The sequence below is a fragment of the Clarias gariepinus genome, chromosome 11, assembly GCF_024256425.1.
Source record: "Clarias gariepinus isolate MV-2021 ecotype Netherlands chromosome 11, CGAR_prim_01v2, whole genome shotgun sequence".
Classification (NCBI taxonomy): Eukaryota; Metazoa; Chordata; class Actinopteri; order Siluriformes; family Clariidae; genus Clarias; species Clarias gariepinus.
This window is the reverse complement of record NC_071110.1, coordinates 6,195,863-6,212,330: the sequence shown is the minus strand read 5'-3', so window position 1 is coordinate 6,212,330 and position 16,468 is coordinate 6,195,863. Positions and strand designations below refer to the sequence as shown.

Sequence of the window (16,468 nt, the reverse complement as noted above, 5' to 3'; positions counted from 1 at the left end):
ATGTTCTGTTGAACCTCCGGGTTACCAGTTCAGCTGTTTTAATGAGGGAAAAAAAATCTTCTGAAACCTTTAACTATCCATGGAATCCAAAGAGCTTAGTGGTTCTGTGGTGGTCCCAGGAAAAATCCCAGCGCTTCCAAAAAGCTGGTCCTGAACTCTTGAGAAAGATGCTTATTATTCAAGTGCTGAGCTTCACATTTCTGTCTTCAATTGTATCTTCTTTGGATACATGACTTCGATGAAATACTATGCTTATTGGATTTTAAAAGTTGTTAAAATTAAACCGGGACTTGTGGTGACATTTTTTCTGAGTGAAAAACAGCTACAGAAATATTTCAGCACAGTACATTGATGAGACTCTTAAACACAGTATAACAACTGAATCGCACAAACATTTTAAAGAAGGCCGTATGTCCGTGAACATCGAGCCCAGCCGAGGTAGCGTGGAGCCCAATGCATTCGTTCTCATGAACATTCAGGGAGTTCATTTCCACATGTTTGGGCCATTAAAGGAGTTCCTGGGAGGCCGGTGTTTTAGACTCACGGCTGCAGCTTACTAAGAACATTTTATAGAGAAATAAAGGGAGCTTTTACTCTAACTGTGTTCTGTTGATCAAAAATCTAAATCATATACTTGTGGTCCAGAAAATCACCTCATGGGCCAGATGATTAAGAGTACATCATGGATACCAGGAGGATCATGATTAATGTACATCTATACAGTAGGCTTTCTTTAAAGATATAAACAAAAATATTTGCACTTTTAATATAATGTGATACGTACAGAAAAAGTAAAGCTCTCGACTGTTAATACTGTTCATTATTTGGAAATACACGTTCCTCAAGGGCTTGTTGGATAATGAAAAGTTCTTCAAGAGTTCCTTTAGGAACATTCTCTAAAACAGGGAAAATTTCATTAAGAATTCTCGGTTAAGGAGGCTCGCTGTTAAGGGTTTCACATGGAACTTTTAATAATGACAAACTGAAGGACTCTGAAGAGTTTTAGAGTTTACTTTTCCTCAAAGCACTTTACTGCAAAAGTAAAGTAAGGCATCGTTTAGAAACAAAGCCTAACCAGGAGCTGCCACATTGCAGCTATTCAATTTACTTCCTCCAGAGTTATACAGTATAGCCCTTGTGAATACTCCATTAAAAATCCTTTAAAGCGGGGCAAATTGGCTCTCAAGGCTTTTCAGTCACCCATGCTAGCACTAGCTGGAACGTGGGCAGTCAATATTAATACACTCAATGTCAGGGAGTGTGAGGAAGCGAGTCCTGAGGGACGATCGATAGTCCTCTGGCTCTCAGGAGTAGCGGCATGTAGCTGCTGTGTTCATGGATCAGCATGGGGCATTGGGCAATAAGTGGCCAGAAGCTGTAGGAAAACTCTTGATGTGAGTGACATCACCAGTGGAATGTTTCAGACGGAGGTGAAAGCTGGATGGAATATATTTGAAAACATTAAAATGGTAACACAACGACAAAAAGAAAATAGTCATGAAGAATGTTTTAATATACAGTAGAACAATTTTGCACATGTTTCTGTTTCTCCCACCTTCACGTCCTGCCCTTTCTGTCCTCTCTCTCTCTCCCACTCCTTTCCTCTCGTTTTTAACAACCATCCTCACTAGAGTTAGCACAACTGGCCCGGACGATAGAGGAGTTTATGGAGATCTGCTCAGATTAATGGGCTGATAATGAGCTGCCATGAGATGGCCAGAACCGAGCCTGATAGGGCAGGCAGCCACAGGAAGTCTCGCACTCTGTAAAAAGCTGCATGGTGGAACCAGTCGAAAGCGCAAGATGAGTCCAGATCATTGGAAATGTAAGATCCACTTAACTGAGAAAATATTGTTTGGCATGAAAGATGGTGCATGCCAAGTTCAGCTAAGCTGTTGGAGAAGTTAAGGCCATGTGGAACAAAGAGGTTAAACATGTTTTCCAGTGGAAGTGAAGGGGGTGTACGTTGGAATGAGTGCTTTAAAGGAATAGTTGGGCCAAAAATTAAATTAGCACAATTTTCCACTTATCCAAAAAATAGCAGGTCAGCCAAGATATGTTTGGTGACCAGACTAGGTTCTCCGCTGGAGCTGAGGGAATTACACTGCTTTACAAAACATACACTTGGACTAAACGTTGTGAATTTTTTATCGTTAGATAAAAATCTATGTTAGATAAAAGTACAAATAATCCAGTTATTTTCCATAGATTAGGCAATAACTGAATAAGGACATCAATGTTTTTATTATTATTATTATTATTATTATTAATGGTATTAGTAGTTATAGTAGTAGTATTTTATAGAAATGGGAAATACCACAGAGCATCAATTACAATATTATTACAGTATATACTGTATACAATACATATAAAATTTTAAGATTTATTTTAAAAATTGTTTTTGGAGTTTGTTTAAACTTTAAAACCTTTAGTCACAAATCTAAAGCTTTATTCAAAACTTCACAAGCAAATTAAAGAGAACAGTTGCACTTTTACCAAGTGGGATGTAATCTGCCGAATTTGTTATTTCTAAACTCAGGAAATAATTTGCTTCTACCACACAGAATGCCCTGCCGCCTGTTCCTGTAAGAACTGCGACATCTTACCACCTCAAATGCAAACATAAAAATGTTGGGGGGGATGGAACACCCTTACATAATAAATCTGTTCCCTTTGTTGTGCCCGAAATCAAAGTGGTCGCTAAAATATGGCCAGGGGTTTCTTTATAAGAATTTGTTGGCATCTGTTTTGTCCGTCTCCATCGTTCTTGTGAATTTAGCACGCTTGTTCTCCCCGCCCATCAATCAATCAGTGCAGTGGTTTCCGGGGTGCAATTTTTTTTCCTTCCCTGTTGTATTATTTGTATTATTTTTCATTTTCATTTATTTATTTTTTACTCAGTAGTGAATATGATTTAAAATGTAGTGAAGTACAATACTTTAAACAAAACATACTAAAGTAAAAGTAAAATTACAGATAAAAAAAAAATACTTTAAAAAGTAGAAGTACACAAAAAATCGACTGAATTACAGTAATGCAGGTAAATTTAATTCATTATTTTCCACCTCTGGTTATCAGATGTGTTTTCTTGTTGAAAGTGCTTCGGTGATTTGTGTGAATGAGGGTTTTGGCAGGCGGCTACTCTCTCCTCTTTCCAGTACTACGGATCGTACAGACCTTCTTTAAGCCATGCTGCAATTGATAGATATTGTAATTAACGATTGTTAGAACACCTTTCACTTGGTGTGATAGTAAATAGTTATCAACTCATTCAGGTACCTCGGTTGGATTTAACTTTTGTATACTCATGCAGTAACTATTAGTTTAAAAAGCTCAACACATTCTCTCCTGAAAAGACGTTTCGGCTTTATACATGCAATGTTTTATACAGTAGACACATTTTCTATTTTTTAATCTTTTTTTTTATTCATTTCAAAAATCTCCTAAATGAAATTCAAACCAATTTTGCTCCAAATACCATTAAACTTAGTGCCTCCAAACTTGGTGCCTCCTACCTGGGACTGGTAGGTACTTTGGTACCAAACTATACAGTCAGGGGAAAAAGATTTAGCCCTATGATAGCTGCTATACAGTTTTTAGCTTTTTTTAACTCGTTTTGTCCTTTCTTCTGGATAGCACTGTGTTTTACAATGTCTGATAGAGAGAAAGAGACAGAGATACTTTATTCACATCAGCTCAACGAGCATTGTAGCAACAGCCATATCTTTGCTTAGCAATATTTTTTATGTGTTAGAGATGAACAATACAAAATCAATAACCATCAAAGAGAAAGATCATGTTTTAGTCTAACATCCATAAATAAATATCTGCCCGAACCAGAAGGATGGAGGATGCTTGGAGAAACAGGTTTTATCACTTTCTGTTCAAAGTACAATAACATGATAACATGCTCAGTGCACTTATCTAAGACAGCACAGGGACTTGGTGCTTGTAACTGTTTAAATCTAGATCCTCTGGGGAATACACCTGAAAGAAATAAGGCAGAATTTCCCAGAAGCCTGGTCGCTCAGCTATCAAAAGGAAACACACTGCGCCAGCTGCTTCGTGAAAAACAACTTTGCTCAGTTTGAAGAGAAAATTGACTAGAACTTTGTTTTGCAGTGCAGTTCATAAACACGAGGGGCGTGGGAGTCAACGTGGGACTTTTGATTGAACAGAATAACAGAACACAGTTATTACAGTAAAACTCCAAAGTTTTCTCATTACACCGGAGCCACGGTCGGACTGCCTGCTTCATGTCCGAAATACTGGCATCCCAGGAACTCTTTTAATTGTCCAAACATGCGGAAAAGGGTTGGACGAGACTAGGGCTGTGTATGGGATGTGGCAATAACTCCCAGCCGAGTAGCGTTTGTGAATGATTGCCTTCACCAATCACCAACTTCCGTCTCTTCGCCTCACAGACAAATGGCGTTCTTTAAAAGGTTCGCAAATGTTCAAATGTTTTGCTGCGGCTAAGAGTCTCATCACTGTACCCTGCATGAAGTCTTCAACATCAATCAGTTTCATGCCGTCAATCAAAAGAAAGTCTCGGTTTGACTTGAATGCACCTTGTAGTAGATATCAAGTAGTAGTACCTGGTCGATTCTGGTATGTGATTTGGATATTGCGTTGTATAAAATCTTAACAGGAACAACAAAATGTCAAACACAATCACTGCACTGAACTAAAAGTAACAGCTAATAATGTAGTCCCAAGGGAGGATTTATACTTTGTGTAATAGGTGTATGCAAGATGGCAACAATGCATCTCGATAACAGTCGCCCATAGAAAATGAACTCTTAGATACTTATCTAATAATCTAATAATTGAACATCATGGTACATGGAATTGCTGAGAATCACTTACTCGCTTACCCATCATCTAACCCGCTTTATCCTGGATTCTATCCCAGGAGACTTAGGGCACAGGGCAGGGTACACCCTGGACGGGGTGCCAACCCATTGCAGGGCACACACACACACACACACACACAAATACACACACTACAGGCAATATGGGACCCCCAATCTGCATGTCTTTGGGCTGTGGGAGGAAACCAAAGAAGCCGGAGCGAACCCACCGAGCACAGGGAGAAGGTGCAAACTCCATGCACACAGATCCGAGGCGGTAATCAAACCCAAACCCTGGAGGTGCAAGGAGACAATGCTAACCACTAAGACACCGAAACCAACTTGAACTTGAATCCAAATGAACCCAATGCTTGTGTGTCCAGTGTACCAGCTATTAGAGGTCACTTTTAATTCCTCATATACTCAAAGGATATGCAAGTTTTATGCTCACAGAGCAAAAATGTGCACGCAAGGTACAGTAAAGTGAAGAATGAGTAAACCTGGGAGTAACACCTGGTGCCTCTGCTTTTTCTTTTTTAACATACCTACTGTTAGAGCTGCTGTTTTAGAATATTTATCACCTTCTGACCAATCAGATTTGAAAATTCAGTGTAGTATAATCGGAGGTTACTGTACTGCGACATAAATTGATGTTGAATATCATGGTGATGAGGATATTGAAAAAAAGGGAGCTGTTGTAATTTTTTTACAGTCTTCTGACAGCTAAAAAGCTAACCATGTAAATCATTTTGACGGTAAATTGAATTTATGGTGAATCCGAATTTGAATTTATGAGAGACTGAATAAATTACATTGCTCATTATTGAGCTGAAGTTAATTTGGCCTAATTTACATACTAACTGCATCCTTTTATTATTCTGATTTCCATCTTGTAGCTCCACTCGAAATGAGCTAAACATGACCGTAAATAGCTCGGGAACACTAAAAGACGTTGTTTATTGTTACATCAGTAACAAACTGAGCTGTACTTCATACCTTAATATCCAAAACAGGCTGTTTGATAACAAACCTATTATCATTTATCTTTCATCCCTGCTGACCTCATTAGGCCGGACCTATTCGAATGCTAACGATACATTAGCCATGGTGCGATAATACAATCTCAATAAGCTCATTATCAGACAATTAAAAGTCCATTTGCGGTGCAACGGCGTTGAGATTTAAAGGCTCGTAAAGAACCTCTGAGTGTTTCTTAATCCCTCAAATTCTCCATCTCAGGGAAAAGTGCTTGACCTGATGTCTCATAAAATCTAGTACATAAATAAAAATCCCAGCTCGCAAATTTTATTGAGATGTTAACGATACATAAAGATTTTTTTGTCTGGTGAAATGTAGACCAGCTTGAAATAACAAGTATGAGTCAAACATTTTTTTTTCCTCTCCGGAAATCTTTTCACTATAGTGCATTAGTGTAAGGAGAACCCAAGCTAGAGAGAAAGAGAGAGAGAGAGAGAGAGAGAGAGAATTGGCTATAATAAAGTAGATGCCAGTATTATACTGTATATTCACCGCTTCCGGTGATGTTTTACTCATTAATTAACAAACTGTCTTATTTTTAATTGGATATAAACATAACACTAAGGAATGTCTATAAAAAATAATAATCACAATCCAATCATGTTTCTGAGTGTGTGTAAATTTATGCATGAAAATAATCTTTTTATAGTCTATGTTCACATTACAAGCCTGAACTTAATCAATTCAGTGTTTTTTTTTTTTTTACCCTAATGTGACAAAGATCATCAAGTTTGATATTTTTCAGATCAGATCTGTGTTGTTTTGTATGTGGTCATAAATCAGATGCATGATCACGTGACTTCAGAACGATCAGAACGGACAGATAAGAATTCATGCAACTCCCTAAAAAAACAGCTAAAGCAAGGTGTCTGGCTTACCCCCTTCTGCGATAAACATTAACAGCCAACTAATTAATAATACAACTAACTGCTTGCCGTCCTGCAGAGTACAATTCCAAGCACTTTTTGCTGAAATCACATCCGTTGTTTAAAATGAATGAGACGTCGCATGACCTCAAGTTGTGTTTAGCCCAGATGGTGTTGGCAAAGACGTATTGATGTGTGCATGTGTGCCATTTCAGAGGACAGAAGTGTCCACATTAGAGTCAAATAAAAGTCGTTATGAAGTAATTATGAATGTGAACTGTCAAGACAATCAAATCCGATCGGACCAAAAGAATGAGCAATGTGGCTTGTAGTGTGAATACAGTCTTACTGCATTCCTATGTGTGGATTATGGTGGCAAGTTCCTTCAGCTTCTCGATTAATTCCTTCTTTTTTTAAGTCCCATCCTTTGATATAGACCTAAGTTGCATTAGAAAACATATTTTACACATACACTTACCAGCCTCTGCATTTAGCACGCCTGTTCAATTACTTTGTTAACGCAGTGTTCTAATCAGCCAATCATATGGCAGCATCTCAGTGCATGTAGACTTGTGGACATGATAAAAACTTTTCTGAAGTCAAGCTTGTACAGTAGAAAAAAGGGCAACAGTAACTCAAATAACATCTTGTTACAACCAAGAGCATCTTTGAACAGACAATACATCGAACTTTGGCAGACCACGCCTAATGCCACGCCCATCAGCAAAGAACAGAAAATTGAGCCTACAATTTAAGTGGGGGTTTAGCAAGATTGAACAATAGAAGATTGGAAAATGTTGTCTGATTTAATGAGTCTTGATTTATGCTGCGACATTCAGATGGTAGGGTCATAATTTGGTGTAAACAAGATGAAAGCACATATCCATCCTGTTCCTTACCATGACAATGTCATGCACACTCGGAACGCGACCAGCACTAGGACCCGGAAGTTAAGCGGTCGCGAACCAGGAAGTATAAAAGAGGTAAACAAACCATAGCACCTCGCTCAGTCATTGAGTCGCCGATGCTACGTCGGAATTCTTCAAACCGTGAGTACTCACCTTCTTGGTTTAAAATCCTGATCGAGTGTGTATTTATAGGACGCGGGTTAGATTGTGTCTTTCCCTTGCTCCCCATTCGTGAGAGTCCTTAGATCAAATAGCGTGATTATCCTGCTCACTCGTGTTCGTCCGCGTTTGGGTTTACCATTCACGCAACAAAGGGCTAACCGCTAAAGCTACGTCTTCTGGTCACTCCAGGTTAGTTCTTGACAGACAATGCTCCATGTCACATTTCAAACTGGTTTCTTGAACATGGCAATGAGTTCACCATACTCAAATGAACTCCACAGTCACCAGAAGACCACCATCATCCGGGAGAGCACCTTTGGCGTGTGGTAGAATGGGAGATTTAAATCCTGGATGAGCAGTTGATAAATCTGTTGCAACTGCCCAATGGTGTTCTGTCAAGATGAGCCAAAATCTCTACGGAATGTTTCCAGTAGCATGTTGAAGCTATGCAAAGAAGAAATTAAGGCAGTTCTAAGGGCAAAAGAAGGTCCAACCAAGTACTAGGAAGGGCCACCTAATAAACGGGCCAGTGCCAGTGCCAGATTTTTGGTGCAGAAATTGTTCTATAAAAATTACAAACCGAAAAAAACTGAAGAACCCAAATTTTCTTGGAGGCGTGATATTCTAAATATATAAAATGTCATAGCCATAGTCATAGTCTCATGTTACCTGAAGTATTTTTTGCATCAGGGCGGCTAATGAAATCCACTGAGACACCACTCAGCAAAAATCAAGCCAAACTCTCTTACTTTGTGACTAATCGTGTACCTCATGTACCTCATTACTGTAAAAACGGAATGCTATCTTCAAACCCAATCAGCATCCATTGCTGAGCCTCCAGATTGAAGCGGAGCGGTTTGGAGATTAGAGCGCAGGAGAGTGCATTTAGCCTGTGATATTTGCTCCGCTTTTCCCTGGAGACAAGCATCCAGCATTTCATATTTCAGAGGAAATTACATTAGGGCTCGGCGCGATGGCAGCGTCTGTCAGGGGAAGCAGCGCTTGTTTTCTCTGGCCTCGTCAGCCAGCGAGAGCAATATACAGCTTCGGTCGGATCTAATCAAGATCCTGCAAGTCAAAGCAAAGCAGATGCTGCTCAGAAACATCGGACCTGACGAAAGAACGGTATGCATTTGTGTATGTGTGTGTGTGTGTGTATTTGTGTTGGGTTATTATTTATCCGACTTTCTAGATGTGAAGAAATATTACATGCTTATATTAGTGCATTGAAAGCTAATTCAGATGAACTTGTACTGTACGTACTGTACGCTGAATGCTCCCCATTAAAAAGTGTGTAATTATTTATGTCTTCTATAAGGAGATATTGATTTGACATGTTTGGAAAGAGTCTCCTGTGTCCTCGCTTGAGTAAAGCTCTATAAGTTTTTCCAGAACGTAAATGGACTTCTCATTCCCATTGATATGACTTGTGTCCTATTAACTTGATTAGCTTTTAAAAGAAAAGAAGAGTTGCTGATGAGGGAATTGCTGTTTATAGCTGTGATCATGCAAGTGATAGCAGGAATGAACTTGTTTTAGCATGTTAACCATAAATGGCTAATAAGGTATAATATGTCACTGGCAAAACGTTTAGAGCAAAACAGCTTAGGATATACTCCCTGGTGAGTTCTTGAATGGAAAAAGTAATGTAAATGGGAAGGTTTGCATTAACTTAAGACGTAAACTATAAAAAACATAGTGCTACGTGAGAACGTCAGACTTTTTGCAAAAAAAAAAAAAAAACAAGCTTTGATAATAAAATTTCCTTGCTTGCAGACTTGTATAGCTGAGATAATTATGTCTGCTGTCCCTCCTCCACTTCCCCTCTTCATGCCTTCGTGAAAAGTTCAAATTCGAGACAAGTCATCTAATTTCCTGTCAAAGCCACACAAAAGCTTTGACGTGAATAACACGCGGCGGAGAGGCGGCGCCATAACGCGAGCGTCTGATTGGCGAGCATTAGCATGCGCTAATTAACAGCTGCGAGCTGAGCGTTTTGCTCTTTTCCATCAGCTCCCTGTCTGTCAAAATAATCATTAGATTCCAATAAATCCGTCTAGCACCTGTACGAAGCTGTCAAAAAAAAAAAAAAAAAATGAGCAAGCCTTCGCCTGAAGCCCAAAAACAACCGGACCTGGGTTATGAGTAACTCTCCTATGCAGGATGATTGCAGGTGTATGCTGTGGGTGTGGGTGTGGTAGGAGGCGAATTAAGGTACGCTTCAGTGGCAGGACTGGCACGAAGCTGCTCGTCACGCAGGCCCTCGGGGATATTCTCAGCTCCGTGACTGGCAGCTGTTTCCTGCTGGGCGAGTTACGGAGGCTCACGCCGAGCCGCTTGGCATGGTAGTCCTGGGAGAATGGCATGTGAAGTGTTTTGATGGATAGAGCTTCTGGGTAAACTCGCATTCCCAAGGCAAGGATTTGCATTCCGTAACATCAGCATTTATTACTACCCTGGCCAGAATACACGCAAGAATGTAAGCAATAGGAAAGTGACATGTATGGGATAATTATGGGATGTATAATGGAATAAATATGTGATTGCTCTATAGATTAACATTAAAGTTCTACCTGGCAAGAAATTACCCTAGACCTTAACCATGAAATACCTATATTAAACTTTTTTTTTTTTTTTTTTTTTTTTGCTTCACCCCTTTAAAAGCATTTAATGCCTTCACTTTAACTAACCCTTAATGCACTCACAGCACTACATACCAAAGAATTCAAACTCTTTTACGTCTCATTTTCTGTGTTCTAATTACTGAATCATTTTTTCATGTGTGTCCGTGTGTGTATAACACTGTATTGTTCAAAGGTCTTAAGTCCCCTTCATTTATTCTGAGCCAGACCTTTTTTTCTAAATGTAGTCTTGAGGAATAGTTCTCCAGACTTCAAGAAGGACTTTTTTTGCTATTATTATTTATTTATTTTTTTTGCAAGTTTTTGGCTCTCATCTTGCTCTCATTTTTGGGAAATGCTGCAGTGGTTGTTACTGTACATAAACAACCCATTTTTAAATAGTTTTTTTAAAATGCATTTTGCAGACTGTTGCAATAAAACATGTGTTCCTATTTCTTTCTTTTGTTCCACCTAATTTACTTTGATTTAATATGAAGAAATGATGCGTGGCTCAAGACTTTTGTACATTCATTCAAGATAAGCAATATAGCATCAGAATTTGAGATATCCAGACATTGCTTTAAATAAAGTGAGTCTAACCAAACTGAGTAAATAAGTGAATAAAGCTCAGCTATTAATGACAACTTAGATTTCAAACATGAATAATTGCTCCATGGGTCGGTTAGCCAAATTTAGATGCTGCATAATGACCAGATATATCATTGAAGTAGTCTGAACAGCAAAAAACAAAACAAACTGCTTTGCAGTGGGGCCTGGATCCTTCCCGATGGACTCGGGTGGAACACTGTGCCAATCTGTCACAGGGCGCGAAGACTCACACACTACAGACAATTTGGGAATGCCAATTACCCTCATCTGTATGTCTTTGGGATTTGAGAGAAAACTAAATACTCAGAGGAAACCCACCAACATGCAAACTCCATGCTGGTGGGAATCAAACCCTCCATGCTGCATGTACAAGCCCACAGTGAAACCCACTGCTATTAACTCTTCCTTGCAAATTATTAGTTACATAAATATGCACCAAACAAAAAAAACTGAGAAATGTGTGACTTTTGGTGCAACAAGATACAATTTAATTTGTACATTTCTTTATGTAATGTTCTTTCATCACATCAAAGACTTTTAGGAAGAATAAATAAATCGTATTAAATATTAAATTCATATTAAATGAGTTGGGTTGAGTTGGGCGGTTGGGGAGTGTCAACCCAAATACCTACGAAGCACATAGACCTTTAGGCCACTTAAATATTGCCAGTGACTCGGCTGTACGGACATCTAGAAGAAGGTCATTCCACCACCTGGGTTCCAAAACAGAAAACAGTCTAGATGCATGCCTTGGTGGGGTAGGATTAAAGGGAACATGGTGCGGTTCAAGGTGTGATTAGAGCTTTGAGGTAAGTGTGTCCTGGGCCTTTTTTGGCTTCATCAGTGTATGAATTTAATGCAGGGAGCTACAGGAAGCCAGTGGAGAAATTGGAGAAGTGGGGTGGTGTGGGAGAACTTAAAAAGGATGAAAATGAGACATGTAGGTGCATTCTGGATCAGCTGCAGAGGACGAATGGTGCAAAGAGGCAGACCTGCCAGGAGTGTGTTGCAGTAGTCCAGGAGAGAAATAACAAGAGACTGAAGAAGCACCTGAGTGCCCTGAGTGGAGAGAGAATTCTTCTGATGTTATGCAGAAAGAAAGAACTCAACAAGAGTGTGTAAGGTTACCAATTTGAGGGGATAGGCCTGTTGATATTCCAGGGTTACCTTTTCAACAGGATGATCTGAGTGTTATGCAGGGATATCATAAGATCCTGACAGGCATCTGGGATAAATCCATGATCACACACTTGCCTCAAAAACACATCAGGTGACTCCTTAATAACATGCTTGTCTTATATATTCAGCTTCAAGACTGGTCAATTTATATACTGTAGATCAGATCAAAATAAATTATAATCCCTATATTCTTTTACGGCTCCAGAGGAGGTAAGCAGAGTCCTAGGAAGTAGCAGAAACTGAATTTCCTCCATTAGAGTTGAACTTTTGGAGGTGTGCAGCCTGAGCAAGTCAAGGACAAGCATCAGGAGGCCTGCAGCTCTGCTCAAGTCCTGCTAATGAAGGCAGCTCATGCTGCTAAAGAGCACCATGAGGGTGTCACATTATAATGCATCAGTGTCCTCCTCCAATGACCTGCTTCCCTTGCTCATCTCTCCTCTGCTTTTCCATAAGATGGATTAATAGCATTGTTCTGCTCATATCTTTGTATATATACTGTATGTTCATAAATGCCTTCTTTTTTTATTATTTAACTGCATGATATCAGTTCAAAAGTTTGTATCTGCTTTTCTGAATATTAACTTGCCCATTTTTTCCCTTTATAAATCCTCCAATACATTTCTTGTTCTCGCAGCAGCTTCTATATCCTGACAGGAGAAGTACAATGTCCACTTTTTATTCAAAAACCACAGGGGGATGCAAACTTTCGCACTGAGCTGTAACTGCTAAGATTTCTACCAAGTAGTGTGGCATTGGAATAGATCGGTAAAGAGGGTAGTAATACTAATTCTGTAATAAAAGCTGCGAAAAAATTGGCTGTGAAATGGAATAATAAAAAGAGAGAGAGAGAGAGAGAGAGACAGAAAGAGCGAGAGATGAAGTCGCAGACAGAGGCAAAATGAAGGATGGAGGATGGAGGATTGGTAAGATGAAAAAAATTAGAAAGACAGAAGGAGTGAGAGAGGAGGAAGATAGATAAAAAGAAAGAGAGACAAAAGGAAAAGAAAGAGATTAAAAAATTTCGAAAGAAAAAATGTGCTAGAGAGACGTAAAGACTGAAGAACGAATGATGAATGAGACAGCTAGAGATAGAAGTAAGTAAGAGAGACAGACAAAAAGACAGGTAGAGTGAGACAGGGAGAGTCAGACTCCCAGTTGAAGCCAGCGAGAAAGGAAGAGGACAAAGGAGACAGAAATAAAAGAAGAAAGCCAGACTCAAAGAAGAAGGAGGGAAGTGAAAAGCCAAAGGGGGAAATAAAAGTAAAAAAGACGAGATACAAAGAGAAGAAGACGGGGATACAAGGCATAAAGAAGAAAAAGAGACAAAAATTTAGGAAGCAGAAAGAAACAGAGAAAAACAATGACAGAGAGAAAGAGAGAGGGGAATGAAGTTGTTTTTCAGGTCACTGAACTTGTTGGCTGTATGAACTGAGGACGGTGAGTGAGAATGGATGAGAAAAAAGAGAACCTGAACAATTGTATGATGAAAACACTGAGAGAAAGAGAGGCAGAGGTGTTGATTATTTACTGATTTAAAAATAAAAACTGAAGAAAGATGAAAGACAGACATGTCTCTTTATTCCTAAGTGTATAAAAGCCTAACGTTTTGGCATTTATACATACAGTACTGTAGAAGGCAGTTTACGCTTAATAAATGCCTCTTTTATTTCTATAGTTTATACCTACAGTTTTGAAATATATACATTAAAAAAAACACTGATCTATATTTCATTTTCATGATGCTCATAATGTACACTACCTGGCCAAAGAAAGTTTTGTTTTAAGAGTGTAAAATTATTGGGCTGCATCAAGCAAAGAAAACAACTAAGGATTTTGGAAATTACAGGAATTAGAATCAGAACTCTGAGGACATGTTGTGGAAGAAATTTGGTTCGGAAAAAATAACTTATATGGAGATTACTTAAACAATTGGTGAAGTTGCATGACAAAAAAAATTAACAATAAAAACCATAGCTGTGTTTAATATTGAAAGTAAGAGCATTGCCATACACACACACACACACACACACACACACACACACTGTGATGAGAACACACAGGATTGGACCTAAACAGCATGGTGGTCATAAGAAAACCACTCGTTATGAGACTCATTAAAAACATTAGACTCACATCTATGGACTTTTTGTTTCCCCTAATGTTTCAATGTTTTTAAAAGAGTGGTTCTAGGAGCATTGAGAAAGAATTTTCCTATATGAATTGGACACCACATTTTGTGCTGTCATCAAAGCTAATGGTGACGGAATGAAATTTTAGAATATGCAACTCCCCCCCCCCCCTTTTTTTTGTCAAGGCAGTATATACCCTTTGAAATAACCCTTTTTTTATTACAATTTAGATTCGTATAAATGCTACGTTTATTTATTCATGTTACAGTGGAACCTTGGATTACGCGTATAATTCGTTCCTGAAGCGGGCTCGTATTCCAAAACACTTGTAAACCAAATAAAATTTTCCCATAAGAAATAATGGAAACTCGAATTATTCGTTCCACAGCCCAAAAAAATAATTAACAAATATAATTAACAAATAATATTAATTAAAAATAAAACGAATTAACCTGCACTTTATCTTTAAAAATAATTAATCCCGACAGATAAGTGTTTCCATTTGTGCGTGCAAGGAGCTGTGTATGTGTGTGTGTGTGAATCTAAAGTAAGCTCCTCTCTCCCCCTTCTCGTCTTACACAGATGGATTAATCCAGCAGTGTGACACGGTGTCAAATGACAAGTGCGCACAGACACACAGACACACACACACACACAGCAGGCAAAGAGCAGGCTAAACCTTGAGCAGAGAAGGAAAATGGATCTTAAACCTCTCTAATGAGACTTGCTTTTGCTTTACACGCTGTACACACACGCATACAGACACAAAATTAAATATGTTTTACACACACACACGTGGTCACAGTGTTATAGTAAACAGTACACGCGTGCACGGATTTTGATTATATCAGTAAGAGACACGCACTAACACCCAGCAGGGGAAACGATTACCCACAATTCCGCAGCATAAGAGGGAGAAAATCCTTTGGCTCAGTTGTGATCACGTGATGCTCTGTGTCAAAACAAGTAGCGCACGCTTAATACATGATACTCATAAACCAAGACTTGGTTGTTTTCCAAGTCAAAATTTATTAAAAATCTTTGCTTGTCAGAACACTCGCAAACCACGTTCGATGCTAATCTGACAAAGAAATTTGTTTTACATCATTATGTTTACCTAAAAAAAAATCTACTCATATTCTATTAATTTAAGTCATTATTTTAGTATTTGAGGGAAAACTTTTTTCTTTACAAGTAATCACAACTTAATTTCTGTCGATTTATTCATCGGGTGCCATAATTTTAGAGTTGCCTATTCACATTAAAACAGCTTCATTTTTTTCTTCTTTAAAATACATGATGGATCTCTTCCATTCCTGGTCATTTGCTACATCGTGGATAGCGTATACCAATTATGAGTGATGCGTCGGTGGAAATATGTCCAGGACAACATCCAAATACGATTAGTGTTTTTTTTCCCACACTTCTATTCAACGCTGTCGGATAATTTCATGTCATTTGTCTTGTTAAACATAGCGGGATATTGTTAAGATATATGTACATGTTCATAGAGAAGCAAAGCAAAGCTCTTGAATAACAATCAGTCGCCTCTTATTTTTGGTTTCCTCGAACAAATGGCCATGTTTTTTTCTCATAGCTCATTACTGATCCAGCGCTGAGCCGTTAGACGTTTTATTTCCATATGCTTCGATTTTCTTTTTCTTTAGATACGGCCTGCTTCTGGTCCATCTTGCCTATTTAAGCGATTAGTTTGATGGAGGGAAAATTCCGATTCCAGCCACACTCATGCAGGGAAGAGGTGAAATTATGGGCCGATCTGAGTGTGTGTGCAGAGGTCATCAATAAGATAGACGGCAGTTTGAGTTGAAATTAAACAAGCCTGCCTTTGTTTAAAGGGCCACTTAGGTTATGATTTAAAATTGCATAATGTGTGCTTTGGTACTCAGATCGTTTTTACGATCTATGGAAAGTCGATAGCGGGTTGCCAACAAAACGACATATACACTTAATAGAACGTTAATGTCAGGTAAATATGAAAAAAAATTTAAAAATCTGCTCCATAGAGAGGCCATAGACATTCCAGAGAATGCTGTAAATCTACCATCTTGCAAAAAATTTATGCACTTTTTAAACCATTAATCT

At 38.7% G+C, this 16,468-nt stretch overlaps 1 protein-coding gene across 1 annotated transcript in view; it reads right to left on the bottom strand.

Moving 5' to 3' along the window:
- The window catches only part of nbeab (neurobeachin b), a 387,766-nt gene that overhangs the window by 59,888 nt on the left and 311,410 nt on the right, over window positions 1-16,468 (bottom strand). The window lies entirely within an intron of this gene.